The 8,397-nt window shown below is 52.9% G+C and overlaps 1 long non-coding RNA gene across 1 annotated transcript; it reads right to left on the bottom strand.

Moving 5' to 3' along the window:
- Positions 1–219: 219 nt before the first annotated feature.
- LOC124975963 (uncharacterized) lies at positions 220–1,377 on the bottom strand. The gene is made up of 3 exons (XR_007106942.1): positions 1,245–1,377; positions 479–535; positions 220–394 (listed from the first exon to the last, which is right to left on the bottom strand). It is a non-coding gene; the product is annotated as an uncharacterized LOC124975963 (long non-coding RNA).
- Positions 1,378–8,397: the final 7,020 nt, after the last annotated feature.

Genomic DNA, 8,397 nt, shown 5'->3' with positions numbered 1-8,397 from the left:
CTATAGATTGTCCTCTATACATGGCTTTGGCTACATCCCAAGTATTGCTATCATATATTAATATCTAAATAAGCTAAAACTTAAGTTTTTATTTCCTCTCCAATCAAATAATTATTTAGAGGAGCATGTTTTAAAATTCCCCAGTGAAGTTATCCACCAGTGAAAGAAAGGATGATTAAACTGTGGCAAATTCACGCAAAGAAGTACGATGCAGGGATAGATAAGAACCAGACTGATGTGCACAATGGGGTGAATGAACACCTCTGACGTGTGAAGCCAAAGAAGCAGACGAGGCAGAATTCCCTTTACTTACGACCTGAGAAGAGACAAAGCTGATTCACATGCTTGGATTCTTAAAAAGCCCTCGCGTCCGTCTGGCCCGCAGTAGCTGCCTCTGGGAGGAGAGGAGTGCTGACTGAGAAGTGGCACCCAGGGCCTTGGGAGGTGGCCTGGTGACTGTTCATGCGTAGGAACTTACCAAGGTGAACTGTGAGCCTTGGGCACCTCGCCATGCGTAAGACAGACACCAACTTTTCTAAAAGGGGAAAGGCATCTAGTCATCCTACAGATACCATGAAGCATTGGGGCAGAGATTCCAGCCTGCAAGTCATCTCCTCTCTCGAATTTGTTAGCATTTTCTTCTTAGCCAAAGTAATGGACTTCCTTGGCTCCTCTTCAGCTTCCTCCTTGCCAACCTGCCCCTACTTGGCTCCAGAACGGCACCTACTGCCGAGCAGTTCATGGAGAAGCGGACCCCTCCCAGGCCCCGGGGAGGGTCATGCGTAGTCTCAGCCAGTAGTGATGGCTCTGGGCGGCCCCAGGTCGAGCCCATCTGTGCATTCCGCTGGCACATGACATCAGCGGTCTGGGGGAAAGGACTTCCATGCCCGGTGGTGGAGAAGTCCCTCCCTTCCTCCCAGCGAAGAACCAGGGCTCCACCTCAGCTGTCCGCCTCCCTGAAGCCAGTCTGAGGAGGGAGGCAGCATCCGAAGGCCAGAGGCCAGGGTGCGGAGGACCAGGCCCTCCAGAGCAGCCCTCCCCAAGGCGCCTTCCCTGACCTGCAGGGGGCCGCACACCTCCTGGCTGTCCAGGCCCGTGGGCGGCAGGCTTGCCACGTGGTGCAGCTGAGAACCCTCAGGTGGACAAGTGCATGACTGCACATTGAGAAGGTTCCAGGGCCCAGGCATGGGGAGGCTGCTGTGGAACAGAGTCGTATTGATATGGAACAGATTGAGCTTACTCACCGTGCTATTCAGACTCCTGTCTGCTATTAATCCACGAGTTCTACAGAGCCGTGAGCGAGGATGCAGGAGGCCAGGCCTGGGACGAGTCCTCCCGTGGGCGAACCTGCTGCTGCCCCAAGGAACGCTGTTCCCGACCACTGAGGGGTCTGCTTCCAAGCACTCCTGTGAAGCTTGTGGTTCACCAGTGAAGAGAAACCATGTTCCCACCCAGAAGCTGGCCGGGGACGCTGGGTCCTGCAGCCGGCGTTGGCTGCGAGGCACTCCGTCTGAATCACTGAATCGAAGAGCTCTCGTCACCCGGCATTCAGAGAAGATGTTTTACTGGAACAGATCAAACGTTCGAGGGAGATGGGTACAAACACAGCGTCACTTGGAATAGAACCCGCCAGCGAGCCGGGAAACAACAGGAGGCCGCTGGTCATCTGCGTCCCCAGGAGACCTCATACTTAGAGCAACTGCCACCCTGCAAGGTCTCACTGGGTGACAAGTCTGTCTCTCACCAGCCTGTGCCCCCTCCAAGGAAAAGGGCCAGGTCGGTTCCCCTTGGAGTTACAACAGTGTTCAATGTGGGGCCAGTAGGTGCTCAATAAATGTTTGTGGGAGGAAAAAGGAAGGGAAAGAGGGAGAGAGAAGGAAGAAGGAAGAGCTGGGAAGGAAAGAAAGGGGGAGGAGGGCCAGGCAGGTATCCACTCCTCAACCACAGCTGCGGGTACGTCTGCACCTCAGCCTCAGGCGGCCCTCCACGGCGCCCTGGGGACCACACCCCCTCTGGGCTCCCACAGGACAATCTGATACAGACCTGCCTTTCCCTAAGAACCAGGCTCTTGGCAGGATGACGGATCAGTCCAGGCAAAGACTGGAAGCCAAAAAGTTTGACCTCCGATCGCAGCTCACCACATGGAACCGGGGGTCCTCAGGTGAGCACAGGGAGGTCACCACGTCTCTCAGAGTCTCATCTCCTCACCTTCAGGCTGGGGACAACAGCATGGCTTTCCTTACGGCACCATCCAGAGAACAAGCCAGGATGGTCATTGATGCTGGACTCTGGGAGGGGACACCAGAGATGTCCTCAGAAGGGAGGCCGCTGAAGTCTCCACAGAACAAGGGAAGAAGAGGTCGGCTCCCTGCTTCTCACCAGCCACAGCCCTCCCCCAGGACTTCCCAGCTCTCCACTCAGAGACGGTCCAGATCCAGGCCAGCTTCACAGACGGAGCACCATCTCGGCTTCCCGGTTCTTTCTGGAGATGGTTGTGGCCCTTTCGACAGTGTCTGACCTCCAAGAGGCCAGCAAGGGGACTGCTGGTGCTCTTGCCTCCCCTCCCCCTGGGCGGGGCCTCCGTTGGCTGCCACCAGGAAGGTGATTGCAGGTCCATCCTGCAAGAAGGACGCATTCCACGGACTTGGATGTTGGTCGGGGAAGGTTCTGCTCTTTGGAATCAACCCCACAGGCTGCTGGGACCACATAAGAGAGTAAGAGGGGGACTTCCCAGGGAACATGCAGCCTTCTCAGTTGCCTTTTCAAAAGAGCCTCAGAGAAGACAACCTGTCCCAGGGAAACAGGCTCAGGGATATTTATTGGGGAAATTCATCCCCTATTCCTTCCTTTGCAAAGTCCTGAGCGAACCAAAGTTCCCATTTCCAAAACTACGAGCAACGAGGAACAGGGACGGACTTGGGCCAAGGGCAGGCTTGGATGTGGCTGTGCGCATGCGCCACCGCCTGGGTCTTTCTCTGAGCCTCCGTGTCCTGGTCCCAGCAGAACCCAGATCACCATCCTAGGACAAAATGATAAAATAAATGACATTCTGTCACACCTTGTATTTTTAAAAACATTTTCATTTGTTTCGTTTGCCTGACATTAGCCTTGCAATAACCATGAGCAAGGTACGACTTTTTCATAAAACTTTTTAAACTGATACCAAGAAGGTTTAAATATTTCCGGGGTGCCTGTGGCATAAAGCCCTGCTTCCATTCCCATCTTACACATAAGGAAACCAAGAAACAGCTGGTTTACGTAAAGTCACCTACTAGAAAGTTTTGAAGCTAAGACCGGTGTGCAGTCCTGGAAAAGCAGGTTAGAAATTCAATTCTGCAAGTTCATCCCGCAAGAAGGACGCATTCCACGATCAAATACTAATAATAACCACAAAGCCAACAGGGACCACTCGCAGCCCTGGTACGGTTTAGTGTACTTCCACCACCCAGGCAGGCCGGACAGAACGGAACGCTCTTACAATACTGTAATCCGCCATTGCTCCATTTCAGGGTTTGTTTCCTTGAAGGGATTTAGTCATTTATTTAACCAGCCCCCTGCAGTCGGCTAGCAAGTTTTCTAGTATCCTCTAAATGAACTGTTTGTTTCCTATATGTATTTTAAAGTAAATTTTAAATTACTATCTTAAATGAAAAACAAGCATCATTTTGAATAAGAAGAAAATAGCCATGTCATAAATATAAGGAAATTTTCGAAACATAACCCACCTCTGGTGGCGTGGCCCCACCTACATCCTCTGTCCTACCCTCTTTTTTAAAAAGAGAGGCAGCAAATGTTAGTGAGATGGTAAAGATATATCAACTCTAAGACAAAACTAGCTTTGAAGTTATTAGAGGGATTTAAAAACCTGAGAAAGGGAAAGGCTTTCTCAGCCTGTGGTTCCTGGGATTTGGAGCCACGTCTGCGGGCCACAGGCAGTACGCAGTCACGCTTTGGGAAGCCCTGGATCTGACACCTTCAGAGGCCACTGCATCCAGGCCTGGCATGCTCCAAGCTCCTGAGTTTCTTGGCAAATTTCAGAGCACAGCAGCAACGAGCAGGGCAGGTGACGTGGACAGAAGGGAAGTGAGATGGGACTAGTCAGGTTCAGGAACACCCGGGTCCATGCACGGTCCCAGCTGAGCAGAGTGCTTCCATATTTCAGTCCCTTGACAGCTGGTTGCAGGACAGCCAACCCCATGCAACGCCCTTTCAGCTTGGTCCAAGAGTCTTGCCCTCCCATATAAGTGCTTAGATAAACCCGCCCGCAGGCTGCAAGAAATGAAGAACACGCGTGTGAACAGAGGCTGCTCCTCAAAGCTGCAAAGACCAGCTGCGGCCTCTCCCTCCTGCGCTCGGGAGTGTCTGGGGAGCCCGCGCACCACACCAGAAAACCACGAGACGGTCAGCAAGAGGTGGTCGCCACCCAGCTTCAAGAAGAGTTGTGTGATTATCTGATGCTGACAGGCAGGAGCAGGGAAAAGGGCGAACGGGTGGCTGAGTCGCCGGGAGCCAAGATGAGCCCCTTCCTGGCCACCCACCTCCACAGAGAGCATAAGTGTGGGAAGGGCCAGGAGCCACGACCTGCCCCCAGCCCCATCGAAGGGATGTCCCTGCTGCTGATCTGAAAGACTCGACACCACCCAATCAGCCTGCCCCAGATCCTCGGCTGACGGCAAGACTCTGCTTTCCCACCCAGTGCCCACTTGCCCCCTGGGAACTGTGCCAGGCCTTCTCTGGGGGCTCACCTTGAGGTTCTCGTCCCTCCTTTGCCCTCCAGAACGCCAGCTGCTGTGATAGGCTCAGGGGCGGTGTGTGGCTCCAAGGGGCTTCATGGACACCCCTGAAAGTCATCTCTGCTTCTGCTCAGGGCTCACTCTGCTGCCTCTGCATGTGCTTCCCTCCCAGCACCACCTGCAGGGCGCATCATTCATGCCCGGGGCTCCCTGTGGGTCAGGAAGAGCCCAAGCACTGAAATCAGCCCCGGGGGACCTCCTCTGCCACTCCCTCCCACCTCAGGGCAGCTTCTCCTGGAGACATTTACTTGGCAAATGGCTAATATGCCAGTCCCATCTCGCCCTAGACCTCCTGGTGACGTAGCCTCACACCGGCCCGGCCAGCTCCTGGTGGACCCCTCACTCACGTGTTCAGAGAAAACTGCTATCGAGCTGCTGGCTGGGGAGACCCTGGAGCACGCACCTGCCACCCCCGCTTAGTAAACTACTAGGCCACAGATCTGGGGCTTGTGGGCTCTCTTTCTCCTCTCTCTCTCTCTCTCTCTGTCCCCAAACTGTCTTAAGGGTTCATTGGAGTCAGGCAAAGCTGGGCGGCAGCTTTGCACTAGTCAGAAGGGCTGAGTTTACCTGGGACAGCAACATTTTCTTAATGACTCTCCAATATTTTTACCACAATCTGACCTTTTTTCCTCTTTTTTTTGAAACCAGGGATTGACCCAGGGATGCTTTAGCACTGGACAAAGTCCCCAGCCCTTTTTCTTTTTTCTTTTCTGCTTTTTTTTTTTTTTTTTTTTTTTTTTTGGGACAGGATCTCACTAACTTACTTAGGGCCTCACTAAACTGCTGAGGTTGGCCTCAAATTTGTGATCCTCCTGCCTCAACCTCCTGAGTCACTGGGATTAGAGGCAAATACCACCCCACCTGGATACTTTTTTTTCTTCTTGCTTTTCATTCAAAATGAAAAGTGGACAATGATGAACCTTAGATACACCCCAAACCCCAGGCATTGCCTTGGAAGAAAGTGTCAGGTCCTCCTTTTCAGTTGATAAAGGGGAAATTCTGACTCTCCAAGACAAGCCCCAAAGCACCAGAGCTCTCGTTGCTAAGAAACATGACAAGTGGATGACCAGTCTGTACTCAGAGTCACTCTGAGACTCCCTGGGACAACTACACACTACAAGGCTGGAGGAAGCAGAATATGGGCTTAATCGACCCAAATCATGAGAGAAGATGGTCTCCATCCTCTACCCTGCTAGCTGCCTCTTCCCTGGCCTCCTTCTTCCCAGGAAGTCAAAGTAGATCCTGGGAACTAAAATGGGGCTACAGTTTTCAAGTGCCCCAAATAGATCAGTGTTTCTCTAGAACAAGTCAGACTGACATTTCTTCTCCTAAGCTTGGTCAGGTCGAAGTCAAAACACCTATTGCCAACTCCCCTGCCCCAGCAGCCGGGCCTGTGATGAAAGAGATCACAGAGGATGTGGTAAGTGCACCGACCAGAGGACCCCAGCCCCATTCAAAATGGGAAGCCTGCCCCCAACTCCAGACACCTGTCACGTGGAAATACAGACAAGATTTGGCAGATCTCTTGATTTGGGGGGAGAAATTAGATGTCTAAATTTTAAACTGAAATTTCTTAATCAGAGATCTATTCACGTTATTGTCAAAAAGCAGGGTGCAGATGCCTGGCCCAGTAAGACTCATGGAGGGATTCTTCCCTCAGGCCAGATGTCAAACAAGAGTTTAATCAATGAGACTCAGAAAACAGGCATTTGTCTGCAGGGGAGCAGATGTGGCGGAGGGTAAATTCCCACTGTCTCTCCTTAGTTCCAGGGTGGAGAATTCGAGTTATCTCAGTTACTGCAAATATGCATTTGAACAAACAGTAGAGTGATCAACTCATCCAGGTTTGCCTGGGTCTGTCCCAATTTGAAAAATGCAAGTCCCTCATCCCAGGAAAACAAAGCCAGATGGTCACCCTAATGATGACACGCTCAGTAGGCCATTTGCTTGTGACACTTGGGAGCTATTAGCTTGAAGAGGAAATAGATGCTTTGCCCGCCGGTTTCAAGACCACTTCTGACCTTCACCTTGTGGACGCTAAGCTGAGCAAAGCCGCACGTTTAACGAAGCCCGGCAAAACCCCATTTCCATGCAGGCTTGCTGGAAAGGACAAGGGCTGTGTGGGACGACATTCCGGCAGCCCACGCTGGCTGGGCCGGGAATGAGCAAGCTTAGGTGAGCCTGAGACCCGGGCTGTCTGTCACAGCCTAGCACAAGGCTGACTGCCCCACCCAGGTCCGACCCGGAATTTTCTCCCTGAGGGACGTGGATGTGGTGTTTGAGGGCTAGGTGGTCACCACTGGCCACCTAAAGACAGGTAAAGCAGGAGCTGTGGGGTGGCCAGGGACTCAGAGGAGAGGAGAGGACTCAATGGGCCGAGGGGTGTCCCCCCCGTCTGTTAATTCCTAACCTTGTTCCCAGAGACTGTACGGGGCTATGGGGTCTTGAGAGATAACGAAACTGAAATGAGTCGTGTAGGTGGCCCTAACCCAATACGACTGGTGTCCACACAAGAAGAGGACATCTGCACACAGTCCTCACACAGTCAGAGGGATGACCCTGTAAGACGAGGTGAGAAGACGCCATCTGAACAGCAAGAGGTCTGAGGAGAAGCCAGCCCTGCGCACCCTGCCGGCCGTCCCAGCCTCCAGAGCCAGAGAGGGAGCTCCCAAGACCGGGCAGCCTGAGTGGCAGACTGACAAGGCTGAGGGGCAGACATGAGGCCCTGGAGACGACGCGTCCCTAACCCTAGGATCTTTCTGGTTTCCTGGTTCTGGGTCTTCCTGGGCTCTGGCTCTATTCCCTGGTCTTGAGATGCCAAGAGTAGCAAACTGTCTCTTTTGCCTAAGCTACTCAAGCGGGTCTCTGTTCCTTGTGACCAAAACATTCCTAATCACATAGTCTAACTTTGTGACTCCACCTGCTCCTGGGGCCTTGTTCCTATATGATGTCCTTAGCCCACTAGTGCAGGGAAAGGGAATGCTAAACGCTTTTTTGGTAGCAGAATAATGGCCCCCAAAGATGTCCACATCCTAATCCACAAATCTGTGACTATGTCACCTTAAATGGCAAAAGAGGTTTTGAAATGTAATTGCATGAAGAACCCTGAGAGGCAGGGTCATCGGGGATTTGAGACTATGCAAGTGAGTCTCATGTGGTCACAGGTCCTCATGGGAGAACAGGAAAGAGGGAATGGACACGAGAGCTGTTGGGCGATGCCACACTGCCGGCCTGAGAGAAGGCCGACGGGCAGAGTCGGGGACATTGGCAGCCCCTGGAGACTGGGCCAGGCAGGAAACGGCTCTCTCCGGAGCCTGCAGAAGGGGCCTGTGCACACCCGGACGTCAGCCTCGGGAGCTGTACAAATACAATGCCGGGTACCACCGCATTCCCAAGCCCAGCACTGAACTTGCTTAAGTCCTTGTTGCTACGATCACTGAGGCTGGGTCCACTGAGGAGCACACCCTCCAGTCCACCATGGATTTGAAACAAAAAGCAGTGATGGGAAGAGCAATTGCATGGGCCACCAAAGTAGTGGAACCCAGTGAATTCCAAGGCAGATCCCCAGGCCGCCCTCTGCACTGCAGGGGTTTGCTTGAAGCAG

This window comes from Sciurus carolinensis, chromosome 2 (genome assembly GCF_902686445.1).
Source record: "Sciurus carolinensis chromosome 2, mSciCar1.2, whole genome shotgun sequence".
NCBI classification, from domain to species: domain Eukaryota; kingdom Metazoa; phylum Chordata; class Mammalia; order Rodentia; family Sciuridae; genus Sciurus; species Sciurus carolinensis.
The sequence above is the reverse complement of the archived record's forward strand: the minus strand, read 5'-3'. Positions and strand labels throughout refer to the sequence as shown.